Source organism: Dipodomys merriami, unplaced genomic scaffold (genome assembly GCF_024711535.1).
Source record: "Dipodomys merriami isolate MVZ:Mamm:240054 unplaced genomic scaffold, mDipMer1.0.p SCAF_57, whole genome shotgun sequence".
Classification (NCBI taxonomy): Eukaryota; Metazoa; Chordata; class Mammalia; order Rodentia; family Heteromyidae; genus Dipodomys; species Dipodomys merriami.
Window position 1 is genome coordinate 3,110,747 of NW_027206146.1, and position 15,585 is coordinate 3,126,331.

General features: G+C 39.5%; 2 pseudogenes; both read right to left on the reverse strand.

Moving 5' to 3' along the window:
• Positions 1 to 15,585, reverse strand: part of LOC138812426 (voltage-dependent calcium channel gamma-2 subunit-like) — a 351,801-nt pseudogene that overhangs the window by 216,615 nt on the left and 119,601 nt on the right.
• On the reverse strand, positions 1,830 to 10,065 carry LOC138812376 (short coiled-coil protein B pseudogene; annotated as a pseudogene).

Below are 15,585 nucleotides of genomic sequence, written 5' to 3' on the forward strand. Positions count from 1 at the left end.
GGAAGTGGTGCAGTCACTTACCTCTCCTGGATCCCAATAGGCTAGCAGGAGACACTGAGGCCCTACTTGAGATGACTGTCTGTAAACAACCTCAGCGGTGTGTAAGCCATGTGTCCCCAAAGATTCTTACCCAAAGTGTCCCTTCCCTTTTTTTTTCAGTTCTGAGACTTGAACTCAGGGCTTGGGCACTGTTCCTGAGCTGCTTTTGCTCAAGGCTAGCACTCTCTCATTTGTGCCACAGCAACACTTCTGGCTTTTTCTATGTATGTGCTGCTGAGGAATTGAACCCAGGGCTTCATGCATGCTAGGCAAGCACTCTACCACTGAGCCACCTTCCCAGCCCTCCTCATCTCAGTCTGCTTTTGTTTTATCATCATATATGCTGTTAGAAAAGAAAAATGGAACCCTGTACTGATGCAATTTCAGGAGCCTGATATCAGAGAATCAAGGTTCAAAGCCAACCTAGTGAAGAAAGCACATGAGATTCTCATCTCCAATTCTTATCTCCACTCTTGGTGGTAGAGTGCAAATCTGGAATAAAAGAGCTCAGGAACAGCATCCAGGCCCAGAGTTCAAAGCCCTGGACTGGCACAAAAAAAGAAAGAAAATAAAATGCGACATTTCTGTGCAGGAGTTTCTTTGGCAATAATGGCCATTTTTTTTCTAAAAATGTTTTCATTCCTAGAGACCCTATTTGGAGATTAGAGGTAAGCATTTCCTGCATATTCCTGAAAGCAGGGTGATGAGTGATCTCTTTTCATGTCGGTCATTTCTAAGGAGGTAGCTTCATTCTCTAATTTCCTCCTCATTTTCATCGTTATCACTGATGATTTTGAAGCAGAAATTTGTCACTGTGCTCAGGAGAGGATCAGCAGTGACTCTTCACCCTGGGTTTCTGGTCTACCTCATTTCATTTGACTCCATTCCTCACCTGGACTGTTCCAGACTTGCTGACAATACCTCTACCCTGTTCTTGTCTGTTTCAAGAACATTCATTTGCCTTTCTCTGTCTGACTTCTTGCATTTTCCACAGTGATCTGTAGTTCCACAGATGTGGCAGCAGATGACAAGATTTCCTTTTTGTTCCTGGCCTAGTTGTACTTTGTGACGGAAATAGGCTACATGTTTTTTGTGTGTGTGAAACATCTTTTTTTAAACAGCAAAGCAGAAATGCAACACAATTTTAAATATTTGTAAAATTATGTCACAAAAGGGATTCAAAATGTTTGCAGTATGACTATTACATCTTTATATAGTTAAAGTCATTTATGAAATCATATACTAACACATAAGATTATCCCATGATTAAAGTAGTTCAAATCTAGTAACCGTAAGCTATATTAGTGGATCTGGTTTCCTAGTATAATATCTTAATATTGCCTCTGATATTTGATCGGAGCCGACAGTAAAGCTCTAAGATCATCTTGACCCCTGTGCACAGTTGAAGGCACATACAAGGAACTGGCTTACTTAAAAAACACCAGGTGTCCAGGATTGCTTTTCTATGTCTTCAGAGTTTGTTTTACTTTCTACCAGTTGATCTTGTCCTTTTTTACTGCACTCTGTTCTTACTGAAATTTTCCTTGTTTTTCTGGACTACTGTAACCTTATGTTACCTCTTGACTTCTAATAGTATATATTAGGAAAATTTAAAAATAAACTGTGCTGCAGTCTTGAGCTGCAGACCTCCCGACCCCATCCTTTGTCTTATGTCTTTATTTTTTCACATCCTCGCCCCCGAATTCAGGATTCCCTTTCGTTGCCGGCAGGCCCGGCAAGTGGTGCCCAGTCAGGGACCTGAAAACCTGGGATCAAGACAGAGGTCCCCGCTAAGGTAAGAGGACGCGTCTGGAAACAGAGAGCGGGTAAAAGTATAGTCAGGAGTAAGAAATTATGGGGCAAGGTAAGATCTGCATGTTATATGTCAGGCTCTTAAGGGCATGCTTCAAGCTCGAGGAGTGAAAGTTGGACAGAGTCGGTTAGAGTTTCTTTTGCTTTGTAAAGGAAGTATGCCCCTGGTTCTCAGAGTAAGAAACCATTTGTTTAGAAACTTAGCAAAAAAAAAAAAAAAAGGAAAAAATGATTCAGGAACACTATGATTCAAATGGCCTGTAAGTTAAAACATTGCTGCTTTGTGATTGCCTAGTATATGTGTAGCCTGCAAGTTCTGTATTAGGGTTGGCAAGAGTCTTGGCGGACACACTATGAGACAGCTAACTGGGACAGTGGGAGACGGTGCGCAGAGCCACAGCAGGGTAAACTATCCACTAGTGTGGACATTTGGGCCTGTCTATCGTTCGACACTTTCTGTCTGACAGTCTACAACACGCATGGTGTAAATGTGTTTTGTCTCAATGTTTGTGTGTATGTATTCTGGAATTCTTGGAATGTCTCTTCTCTCAGATTCATCCTGATGGAGAGCCCGGAGGAGGCTGGCTAACACCCCCTTTTAATATCTGTTTTTCTCTAGCTCCTTCTTTTTTACTTAAAGTTTAAACTGACCCCCCTTTCTACCCTTCACTGCCACCTCCTCCACCCTCTCTGGATCCAGAAGTAGGGGAGTGGTGGGGGGTGAAAAACCTGGAGTATCTAACAATAACTTTAAAGGGCCAGCAGGGAGAACTTGAAGCCGGATGAAAATGACACTGACCACTTGCAAGTGACACCAGCAAGATCTTAGCCTCGGGCCTTGGTCCAGGGGGTCTGAGTATGGGGGAGGACCTGTCAGTCTGAGGGGACGACCTCTAGGCACTTCTTTCCCTTGCCTCAAGATAACTGGGGAATTCTCCACTTTGGAAGGCCCCTGGGTCAACGTTTGCAGGAATCTAAAAGAAAAATCCTCCAGAGGAGAGTAAAGGGGGTTCGATTCCCCTTGTAAGTGGATTTGAGTCCCACTTGTGAATGGTGGTGAGATGTTGCCTCATTCACTGATTTTTTCTTTGTGGCCACTTGTCTGTCTTGTTTGCTTCAGTGTGTTTTCTGTTATGTTTTCTGAGGTAGTATTAAACTGGGGGCCCATTAGCCCCCCACTCAGCCTTTGGTTGTTGTCTTGTGTAGTTCTGTTTTAGAATTGGTACCAGTTTTAAATGTACATACAACTGATTTTGATCTTTGCACGATTTAAGATCTGTGTGTGTTCAGTATATGTTTGTGAACATGTTCAAGATAAAAATTATCGGTGTGATGTAACAATTGGGTAAGTTTAAGTTTAAAATTTAAAGGTTATGAGATTTGGACATTCCCAAAAATTTTAAAGACTTTTCACATTGTTTTAAATGACTTTTTAAGGATTCATTACCATAAAAAATTTAAAAATTTGATATTGTTAAATGCATAAAGCTGTTTACACTGTAATCAATTTACCTGGCTTAACAAAAATGCATTGGCTGTTTGGAATTTAGTTCTCGGCTAAAATGTGGGGTTAAATATTAAGAGTTTAAACATAAAGTTTGTTTAACACTGTCAAAGACATAACCTGTTCTGTCTGTCTAAAAATGTGTATTTTCATTGAAAAACCAAGAGATAAGAAAAGGAAAAAACTTAAAATCCGACAAAAGACCTATCTTTAAGGACAAGGGGTAAACAGGCAAAAGTGCAGTTCAGCTGGTCATACATGGTGGGACATGCCAGGGGAGGAGTTCACACATGGTAAAAGAGGACAAGGTGGCACAAAAGCAGTTCTTTTTTTTTTTTTGTCGGTCGTGGGACTTGAACTCTGGGTCTGGGCGCTGTCCCTCAGGTCTTCAGCTCAAGGCGAGCACTCTACTACTTGAGCTACAACGCCACTTCCGGTTTTCTGGTGGTTTATTGGAGATAGGAGTCTCACAGTCTCTCCTGCCCGGGCTGGCTTTGAACCACGATCCTCAGATCTCAGCCTCCTGAGTAGCTAGGATTACAGGCGAGAGCCACCAGCGCCCAGCACAAAAGCAGTTCTTCTTACCCTAAAGAGTGAGATTGTGTTCCCATTCCATAGGGGGGCCACGTGGCCCAGCTTTGTTCTGTCCTTTTTCTCTACAGATAAATACTAGAAACATGATGGTAAAATTTAGTGATGTGATGATCAGATTAGTATTGCTAAAACTGCCCCTTGGTTTTAAAAAGAGGGTTAAAAAATGTATTTGTATAATGTGACATGCTTTCAATGATGTTCTACAATTAGGATATGTTTTTAAAATTATAAATCTGTTAAGTTTAACTTCTTGGTACAGTGATGATTGTAATTCTTGCATTAAGAAAAAATTGTCATTTGAGTTTAAAAGTTTTAATGTGTATCTGTTTTTAAAACAAACAGCCAAGAGACAATGAGTGACACTTGGTCTCGAAATTTAAGTTTTTTTTTTTTTTTTTTTTTTTTTTTTTTTTTTTTTTTTGACATGACATTTTGTACTTCTCATTGTTGCAACAGGTCCACCTGAATCCTTAAACGATTTGTTTGTCCCCATCTCCTCCACATGATATACTGATATCAAATACAGTGAAAGCGGGGGTTACACTGTGGGGGAGGGACATACAAAGCAATAAAGGAATAATCTTATAAATGCATTAGAAATACATGCATGAAAGAAACGAAAACATTAAAATACATATTTAAGGGTTCATTTTCCTAACATCACATTATCTGGCCTTTTCCGCTTGACTCATACCTATACTAGATATTGCAAATAAGGGAAACCATGGGACCTATGCTTCTTTGTCGAAATTTAAGTTTTTTTTTAAATGTAACTAACAACTAAAATATAAAATAATAAAAGAGATTAATAGGAGGCTTAAAAATAGGAAGGGATTTCTGGATATAAGTTTAAAAGTAAAATTGTTCTTACCATTTACCTCAATGTAAAAAAATTAGGATTACCAAAATAATTGCTTAATTGCTATTCCAGTTTGCTCTTAGAGGTTTCATAAGTTTCAAGCAAGCTAAGAACAAAGCACAGAGGATTCTTATAAGTTCGTCAGATGTAACTTTGGCTCTTAACAAGTTTTAGGTAAGAGCATGCTTAAAAGCTACTTCTAGGTTGACCACCTTGTTGCTTTTAATTGGAGTAAAGTGGCCTTTTATAAGACTCATTGATCTGCAAACTGGTTCAAAGCCAGCCCGGGCAGAAAAAGGTCCCTGTGAGACTGTCACCTCTACTCAGCGAGCAGAGTGCTGAAAGAGAAAGCAGAGGTGCTTTGGGCCTCATAGTGGCAGAGTGCTAGCCTTGAGTTGTAGAGCTGAGGGACAGCACTCAGGCCTGAGTTCATGTCCAGCAACCAGCTAAGAAAAATACAGATAAAACATTTATCCCAGTGTAGAGAAGACATTTCTGGGACAAGAGCAATGGAGGAGCATCCAGAGGCAGTAAGCCACTTCTTGGATGACAAAAATGTCAAATCCTAGAGTCATTTATGCATGGCCCTTCAAAAATTGGTCAGAGCCAGGAGGTCATGGGAAGATAGTTTGTAAGCATGACTAATATCTATGAGTATCTACTTTGTAGGGACAGAAACTTGTGATAGTACTAAAAAGCTAAAGTTATAAAATGTGGGGGATGGTTTAAATCCCAACCCCTGCATGTGCCAAAAGCCCTAATTGGCAATAACTTTGAGCTAACACCAGCTACATAAAATTTATCTGCTCAAGAAAAAAGTATGTAAACCTAAGAGTGTGTTTCTATTAACATCTGTCTAAAGGCCTGCACAGGTGACTTAGACATTGTTAGGGTCACTGCACTAGAGGTCACATTCCTAAAGATGCTATTGTAAACCAGACTGCTCAACAAGCTATACTGCTGTAGCCAAGAAAAAGTCTGTGCATTTGTCAAAAGTTAAAATGTTGTTGTTAATGACATCTAACCCTGCTAACCTCTTTGTAAAATAGACTAAGGTTATAGGTTCCTGGGTATGTAGGATCAACACCCCTAAGTCAGCTTGAAGAAGGTACAGAAGATGAATCTTCGCCCATCATCCCCCTTTTAGAACAAGGGACCAAAGTCATAAAAAATATGACAAAATAGACCAAAAAAAAAAAAGATGTGAAAAATACTAGTACAGGCCTGAGCCCTGTATATCTGCCTAAAAATGTCAGCTTGATTAAAAAAAACTATCTAGTTAAAAAGGTTGTCGTTTTGGTAATTTGTTCTGGGTTATCATCTAAATAGTCTTAAAAAGTAGTGGGGCCACCGCCTGCCAAACCTATGTATTATTGTATTATAAACAGTCTGTGTAGAAATTACAGCCCTGCAAGAGGTGTGACAGTCCCTTGGAGCCACGGAGAGACCCTGCTGCTGATGCTGCCACAGCCTGACAGTCGCCTGGAGGGAAGCTACATCATTAACCTGACCACCTCCACCATGGAAAAAGTAGACTAAACTCCTGCCTGATTCTATTTTTTTGGATGGCTTCTCTTTGTCCATGTTACCATGTACATACTCTCTAATTTTATTATGGCTACTCCTCTTACGGGGGAGACTAGCAAACATTGTATTGCTCATTCCCTACACTGCTTTGCCACTATGGGACTTCCTAAACATATTAAAACTGATAATGGTCCGGGATATGTTGGACAAGCTTTTCAAACTTTTTATAAATCTTATCAGATTTTCACTCGACAGGTATTCCCTATATTCCTCAAGGACAAGAAATTGTTAAACAATCCACCTGTCTATTAAAACACCAAATTTTTAATTTAAAAGGGATGAATTATACCCCTTCTCTCCTGTTAATATTCTTCTCACACTTTAGTTGTACTAAAATTTTTAAGCTTAGATTGTAATGGCCTTTCCGCAGCACACCGTTTAAAAAAAAAACAAAGATAGCAAAGATCTTTTGCCCAAGTTAAATGGAAGGATCCTTTAACAGGTGATTGGCACGGGCCGAATCCGGTTTTAACATGGGGTTGATGACATGTTTGTGTTATTTTGCAGGAAGAAAATAAATCCTGATGGTTTGCTGAGCATTGTGTTAGGATTGTGGAGGCTCATTCAGATGACACAAATGCTGACACATTGGGTTTACCTGCCGGATCCCCCGATTGTGCACCCTACAACTTGGGAGGGTGTTGAAGTACTCATTCATGTCAATAGATCAGCATACAATACAGCCCCCTATCCCTTCATCCAGCACACTAAGATGGGAGATATCCCAGCTTCACACATTGGAATTCCTTTTTGCTTTACCACCACCTCTAAAAGCTCCATTCCAGGCTCTATTAAAATGCTATCCATGACTCATAAAATTTGGATCATGGACAAAAATCAAATGTACAATATACAGATGACATCTTTCCCAACTGAACACCCAGTTCATGCAAATTCTTCTCCATCCTATATGAAACCCCGTTGCATTAATTCTTCACAAATAGTAGTATCTACAGGAGAGCCTCATCCAATAAGGTGCAGGCATGTACAGCCATTTGTTGCCAATATTTCTGGAACTAACTCTCAATTAATGGACTGGTCTGGAGCTCATCTTACTAATAAGTACAATCTTGGACTGTGGTGGATGAATGGACATCCTCAACATCATGTTTGGATGCTGGTGGCTGCACTCAACAACATAACGTGGCCCAATTCATTCCTTTTAAAAAATATTATGAGTTGTGTATCATCATCTCATTTCATTATGTATGGACTGTTTAATATCTCTGTAGGAGCTAATTATTTTAATGTCACCTGTTCTAATTGTTCTTTTACTAATTACTTGTATAGCGGCATAACTAAATCCATACTTATTGTTAGGCAACCATCTTTTGTTATGCTTCCTGTAAATATTTCTAAAACTTGGTATAAAAATTCTGGCATTCAGATGTTAAGACAATTGAAAGAACTAATGTGCCCTCATCTATTTGTTGGGCTACTTGTAGGTGATGTTTTGGTCTTTATTTCCTTAGCTGCCTCTGCAGCAGCAGCTGCTGAGACACTAACACAAAACATAAAAACAGCCCATTATCTTAATCAGCTTGCTCGTAATACTACATAAGCCCTACCTCTGAACTCTAAAGTAACAAAAACTGCTAAAAAAACCTGTTTAAACAATTTCAACACTATATCCCTTCCCTGACTTATGTCAAAGGATTGCTAATGTCATTCATTGGCCTGGGAATGCTTTTACTGGTTGTTTTTCTATGCCTTCCTTGTATTATACCTGCACTGAAAAATTCTCTTGTGAGTTTAACCAGCCAGGTACATAAGATCAAGCTCCATATAAATAAATTTCCCCTGAGAGGAACTGTAGCCAGAGATGGTTAAGAGGGGGTGCCAGTCTGACCAACCTAAGACAGGGCCTTCAGCTTTGCTCTGAAAAAGTGCCTGATGATGAGTAAGGTTTACAAGGTGACCCACCCAACCATAGACAGGTGGGTTCGCTTCTTCAAACAAAGACGGGGAGATATTGATTGCTTTACCAAATGGAACCTGTGAACTAAATTTTTAGAAATTGTTGTGAGAATGACTAAAATTCTACCAACCAATTATTTGAATTTACAGAGTGAGATAAAAATACTGAACTTACCAATTATTATACATATAAAATTTTCTCATTCATGATTCTAATACCAGTACACACTTCAAGGAATTTGGTAACGGTTAATTGACTAGGTACAAAAAATAAACCTTGCAACCAAACCCTAGAGCTGGAATAGCATAGTATGTGCCATATGTAAGATTAGTCAAACTTTACCCATTTTCATATATTAAGATATATATTCCCTGGAAGAGCTCTTATGTGCCAGAGACAATACAAATCTGGAGTGAAAACATTTGGAGTTGGTAGCTACTTTTATCACAATGTTTTTTTCCTATTTCTATGTATTCCTGCCAGACTTTCTACTTCTAATCGATATATAACAAAAAATCTTTTTATGGGAGGGGGTCTGGTCATGGGGCATGATCTCTAGGCCTGGGCGCTGTCCCTCAGCTCTTCAGCTCAAGGCTAGCCCTCTACAACTTGAGCCATACTGCCAGTTCCGGCTTTTTTTTTCTTATGTGGTGCTGAGGAATCCAACCCAGGGTCTCACACATGCAAGGCAAGCACTCGACCACTGAGCCACCTTCGCATCCCATAACCAAAATTCTTATCTATTCAGACAGCACGTGCGTTATTTGTGCAAAAGCAAGTTGGTTCTTTGTTTTTCAACAGATCTCAATTTGATAATTTAGTTTCAACTTAAAAATCCTCTTTATAGCCCAAATCTGTTTTCAAATGGTTAAAGAGAAATCATCAGTCCTATCTTATTATTAAAAAGTACAACTGACAAACTTTAGGCAAGGTTTTGGTTAACTTCAGGACTTACAGATTAGGTTACTGTCAGGTGATTACTACTCAAAGTACTTTTACAAATGTGAAACTATTTTGTCTTAGGAGAAGTTATATGTGGAGGATGAGGCAGATGGTGAACAGGTACATACATCAACCTATGCATTCAGTATATGATTTTGGTCACATTTTCACAACATGGTTATTGTCTTGTATATCTTACCAAGTAAGCGTGTAGTAAAAGACTAAGCCTATATATCAAAGCAAATTCAATAAAACATTCATCTTCAAGTTTCATAAATATATGCAATTCTACTTATAAAGTCTCTACAATACATCTGCACATTTTCTTAGACTAACATAATACCCAGACTCATGGAAGTCTCCTGTTAATTTTGCCTAGATTTGAAATTATTTTCATAAACATTCAATGAAGCCACAAACAAAGGTACTGTAACATTTGGAATGTACCCACGTTTTCAAGGGGGGAGAGAGGGAGGGAGGGGGAAGGGACAGAGAGAAGGAAAGAGAGAGAGAGAGAGGGAGAGAGAAGCAGCAATTCCATAAATAAGAAGGGAACTCAATCCCTTTCTTTCTTTTGTTTTTTGCATCAGTTGCTTGGAAAACACTAGAAGCAGACATGAGGTTTTCTCGTTATTGTCCAAGAACTTGGTTTTCAGATTTTAGCTTTAGGTTTTCTTCCTTAACTGCATCTACTCTTGCTGAGAGATCTTCAAGTGTGTGTTGGAGTTCCAGCACTTGATTAATTAGTCGTGTTTTTTCCTCCAGTTTCCTCTGATTTTCAGCATCAACATTCACATCAGCGTTCATCATCCTCAGCACTGAACTGTGCCTTGGACAGAAAAATCCTGATGAAGGGTCGTCAGATGCACCTGGAGGAGCAGGATCCCAAGATCACGCCTCCGGCGAGGGACTCCAGCACTGACTGACCAGGCTACATCTGCTTTATACATTCATCCAGAGTTGGGCCTGTGACTCCACTGCTCTGAACCTGGTTGACTTTGCTCCACACGACCATGTCCAGTGTCACTCATTTCTCTGAAGACACTATGGAACTTCTTGGTTTTTTCATGGTTGTGGTAAATAGTGCCACAATGGATATGGTGTTCAAGGACCTATATATTCTTGAGAATATGCCTAAATATTTCATTTTCTATTGTGTTTTTTTTTTGGTCTGTTGTAGGGCCTGAACGCTGGGCCTGGGCGATGTTTTTCAGCCCTTCATCTCAAGGCTAATACTCTACCACTTGAGCCACAGCAACACTTCTGGCTTTTTCTGCTTAGGTGATGCTGAGGAATTGAACCCTGGTCATCATGCATTCAAGGCAATCAGTCTACCACTGATCTACCTTCCCAGCCTCTCATTTTCTATTCTTTTTTTTTTTTTTTTGGTTGGTCATGGGGCTTGAACTCAGCATGGACACTGTCCCTCAGCAATTCAGCTCAAGGCTAGTGCTCTACCATTTGAACCAAATTGCCACTTCCAGCCTTTGCTGCTTATGTGGTGGTGAGGAATCAAACTCAGGGCCTCCTTCATGCAAGGCAAGCAGTCTATCACTGAGCCACCTTCCCAGACCCTCTTTTACTTTTTTTATATAATTTTTTTTGCAAAGATACTATACAGAGGATTACAATTACATGAGTAAGGTAATGAGTACACTTCCTATTGAGCATTGTTATCCCCTCCATTGTTTTCCCCCTACCATCCCTTTTCTCCCTCCCTTCCCCGAAATTCTTTTTTTTTATTGTGATTAAGTGATTACATAATTTCCCAAATTCTACAGTATTGTGGAATAATGATGCTCATTTAAAGTCACAAGTTCAATCTAACTTTCCTGGAGCAAATTGTCTATCACAGTCTATAACATATAACACTGTACACATGTTATCCACCATACATGTGATCAGCATATTTAGTAGTGGTTCGACCAGATGAGTGGGAGTTCTTTGTTTCTTAAGTCCTGTAAGTTTTGTCGTGTCACCTAACCTTTTGGATTTAGCATCCACTTATCAGGGAGACCATCTACTGTTTGTCTCTTTGCTCTTGGCTTACCTCACTCAACATGATTCCTTCTAGCTCCATCCATTTCCCTGCAAATGCCATTATTTTGTCATTTCTAATGGCTGCATAATATTCCATTGTGTATAGATACCACAATTTTTGGATCCATTCATCGGTGGTTGTTTCCATATCCTAGCATTGTGAACAGTGCTGCAATAAACATGGAGGTGCACGTGTCCTTGTATATTGGTTCCTGTTGTTCAGGGTAGATGCCTAGAAGTGGTATGACTGGGTGGTAAGGGAGGTCAATCTTTAGCTTTCTAAGGACCCTCCAGACTGCTTTCCATAGTTGTTGTATAAGTGTACATTCCCACCAGCAGTGTAATAGTGTTCATCTTTCTCCACATCCCCTCCAGCATTTGTCATTGGCTGATTTGTGGATGTGGGACATTCTGACTGGGGTAAGGTACTATCTCAAGGTTGTTTTTATTTGCATTTACTTCACCACCAGGGATGATAAACATTTCCTCATGTGTTTCTTTGTCATTTTTATTTCTTCATTTGAGAAGTCCCTCTTTAGTTCCCTTGCCCATTTAGTTATTGGTTTGTTAGGTTTGGGAGGGATTAGTTTCTTGAGTTCCCTGTATATACAGGATGTTAACCCCTTGTCTAATATATTACTGGTAACTATTTTTTCCCAATTAGTTGGTTGTTTATCTAGGTTGGTTGCGATAGATTTAGCTTCGCAGAAACTTTTTATTTTAAGGTAGTCCCATTTGTCGATTCTCTCTCTCCAATTTGTTGTGACCCTGGGACTCTGTTCAGGAAGTTCCTTTTTGTGCCTATTAGTTCAAGTGTCTCTCCTACTCTGTCCTGCAGTAGTTTCAGAGATTCAGGTTAAATGTTAAGGTCTTTAATCCATTTTGAGTTGATGTTGGTGCATGGTGATAGGCTGGGGAACACGTTTAGTTTTCTGCATGTGGCCGCCCAGTTTTCCCAGTACCAGTGGTTGAAGAGGCTGTGTTTCTTCCATTGTATGTCTTTGGCTCCTTTGTCGAATATCAGCTGGCTGTAGGCCTGTGGGTTTATTTCTGGATCTTCTATTCTGTTCCATTGGTCTTCCGGTCTGTTTTTGTGCCAGTACCATGCTGTCTTTGTTATTATAGCAATGTTGTAGAGTTTGAAGTTTGGCATGGATAGCCCTCCCATATTGTCTTTATCCCCTAGTATTGTTTGGCTATTCTAGGTCTTTTGTTGTTCCATAGGAGTTTTTGGACTGTTTTCTGTATTTCAGTGATGTAGGTCACTGGGATTTTAAAAGGAATTGCATTGAATTTGTATATTAAATTTGAAAGTATTACCATCTTTACTATATTAAGTTGGCCTATCCAAGAGCATGGGATGTCTTTCAATTTCCTAGTGACCTCTGCAATTTCTTTCTTTAACTTTTTATAGTTTTCATTAAAGAGTTCTTTTACATCTTTGGTTAGGTTAATTCCTAAATATTTTTTTGGAAGTTATTGTGAATGGGGTTCCTCCCTTTATTTCCCTCTCTTCTTGTACATTCTCAGTGTACAGGAAGGCAACTGATTTTTTTAGGTTTATTTTGTATTCTGCTACTTTGCCGAAGTGATTTATGATTTCTACGAGTTTGGGGATGGAGTTTTTGGGATCATGAAGGTATAGTATCATGTCGTCTGCAAAAAAGGATAGTTTAACTTCTTTCCCTATAAGGATCCCTTTAATGTCTTTTTCTTGCCTTATTGCCCTGGCTAAGGGTTCTGGGACTATATTGAAGAGGAGTGGAGACAGTGAGCATCCTTGCCTTGTTCCTGATATTAGGAGAATTGGTTGTAGCTTTCCCCCTTAACTATAATATTGGCTATTGGTCTGTCATAAATGGCTTTTATTGTTTTTAGAAATGTTCCTTCTATTCCTATTTTCTCCAGAGCTTTTAGCATGAATGAATGTTGAATTTTATCAAAGGCCTTTTCTGCTTCTGTGGCGATAAACATGTGATTCTGGACTTTGGCTCTGTTGATGTGTTGGATTACATTTATTGACTTACTATGTTAAACCATCCCTGCATCTCTGGGATGAAGCTTACCTGGTCATAGTGTATGATTTTTTTAATGTGTTTCTGGATTCTGTTAGCTAGAATCTTGTTAAGGATCTTTGCATCTGTGTTCATCAATGAATTTGGCCTGTAATTCTCCCTTTTGGTTGGGTCTTTGCCTGCTTTGGGGTTGAGTGTGATATTGGCTTCGTAGAATGAGTTTGGGATAGCTCCCTCCTTCTCTGTTTCTCTGAAGAGCTTGAGGAGTATGGGTATTAGTACTTCATTAAAGGTCTTATAGAATTCTGCTGTGAATACATCTGGTCCTGGGCTTTTTATTGTTGGAAGACTTTTGATAGCTTCCTGTATCTCGTTGTAGGATATTGGCTTATTTAATTGGTTTACTTTTTTTTTGCTCAGTTTGGGCAACTTGTATTTCTCTAAAATTGCATCCATTTCTGCCAGATTTTCTTCCTTTAGAGAGTATAACTTCTGAAAGTAGTCCGTTAGAATTGTTTGGATATCTTGAGTATGTGTTGTGATTTTTCCCGTGGCATCCCTAATCCTGTTAATATGGGTTTCCTCTCTTCTTTTGTTAAATTAATCTTGCCAATGGGCCATCATTTTTGTTTATTTTTTCAAAGAACCAGCTTTTTGTTTGGTTTATTTTGGCTATAATTTTCTGATTTTCTAATTGGTTAATCTCTGCTCTGAATTTGGTTATCTGGTTTCGTCAGGTAACTTTAGGTTCCATTTTTTCTTGTTTTACCAGCTGTTTTAATTGCAACATGAGATTATTTACTTGGTCTGTCTTCATTCTCTTGAGGTGGGCTCTGAGGGCAATAAATTTGCCCCTCAGGACTGCTTTTGCTGTGTCCCACAAGTTTCTTTGTGAGGTGTTTTCATTTTCATTGAGTTGTAGGAAATGGTTAATTTCTTCTCTGATATCTTCCATTACCCAAGCATTGCTAAGGAGTGTGCTGCTCAATTTCCATGTATTAGAGAAATTTCTGCAGTGTCCTTTGTTATTGAGAACTAGCTTGATTCCACTGTGGTCAGATAGGATACAGGAGATTATGTCGATCCCTTTGTATTTTCTTAAGTTCCTTGCATGTATTATGATATGGTCTATTTTGGAAAAAGTTCAATGAGCTGCTGAGAAGTATGTGTACTGTGTTGTTTTAGGGTGAAATACTCGGTAGATGTCAGTTAATTCCACTTGAAGTATGGCCTCACTTTATTTGGTTGCTTCTTTGCTAATCCTTATCTTGTTGAAGAGGTGTTGCATTCCCTTGCTCTGAAATTCCTCACCTTCATCCACTCCAGTTATACAAAGGTTAAATTTCTTGGCATTATCTGCTTGCTCTTGAATTTCCCTTTGGTTTAATTTGAGTCATTTTTCCATATCTATCACTTTTTGGTCCAGTGGGTGTATTCTGTCTTCTGTGTCTGACACTCTACCTTCCATTTCGTTCACTCTGTTGACCATGGCTTCTATTGTGGTTTGCATGGAGGAAATGGATTCCTTTATGGATTCTATGTTGGTTCTCAAAGTACTGATCTCACCCCTTAATTAAGTGAGATCAGTATTCATTACCTCTAATTTGGCATTTATCTCACTTTTTACTGAGGTTTCTGCAGCTTCTATTTTTTTCTTTTTGCATGCATCTCTTGTTTGATATCCTGTATCTCTTTTGATAGTTCATCCTTGTGCTCTTTCAATTTTTGATCTATTTCTTGCTTTATTTCTTGAGTCATTGCCTCCAGCAACCCTTGGATGTAGCTTTTGTCTTCCATTCCTGCTTTGCTCCCACTAGGGCTCTCCCCTGCGTCGCTGCTGGCTATTGAGGATAGCTTGCTGTCCTGGGTGGTGGTAAACCTTGTAATTTTTCTCTGTGATTATCGCATGGGGGTTCAGGAGACTAATCTGCAATTTTGTTTTGGTGTGTCTGTCTTTGCTTGGTTGCTGATTCTGTATTGGTAGAGAGAGTCTGTGCCTGATCTGGGTTCTGTTGGGAGCCTACTTCCAGCTGCTGGTGTGACCTACTTAGGATTCTCGGCTCTCTGCTGTAGATCACTGGCAATTCCCTCCTTTGGAAGGGTTGAGCAGCCTAAACTGCTTGTGTTTGCTCCTACGGGTGTTCTTGGCAAGATCAGATGCTCTGGATGCACTCTCCCAGATGTTGGAGTCTTCTATGGGCTCCTGATGTGTTTTTGTTGGTTTGTTTGTTTTGGGCTGGTTGTGGGCTTGAACTCTAGGTTTGGGTGCTGTCCC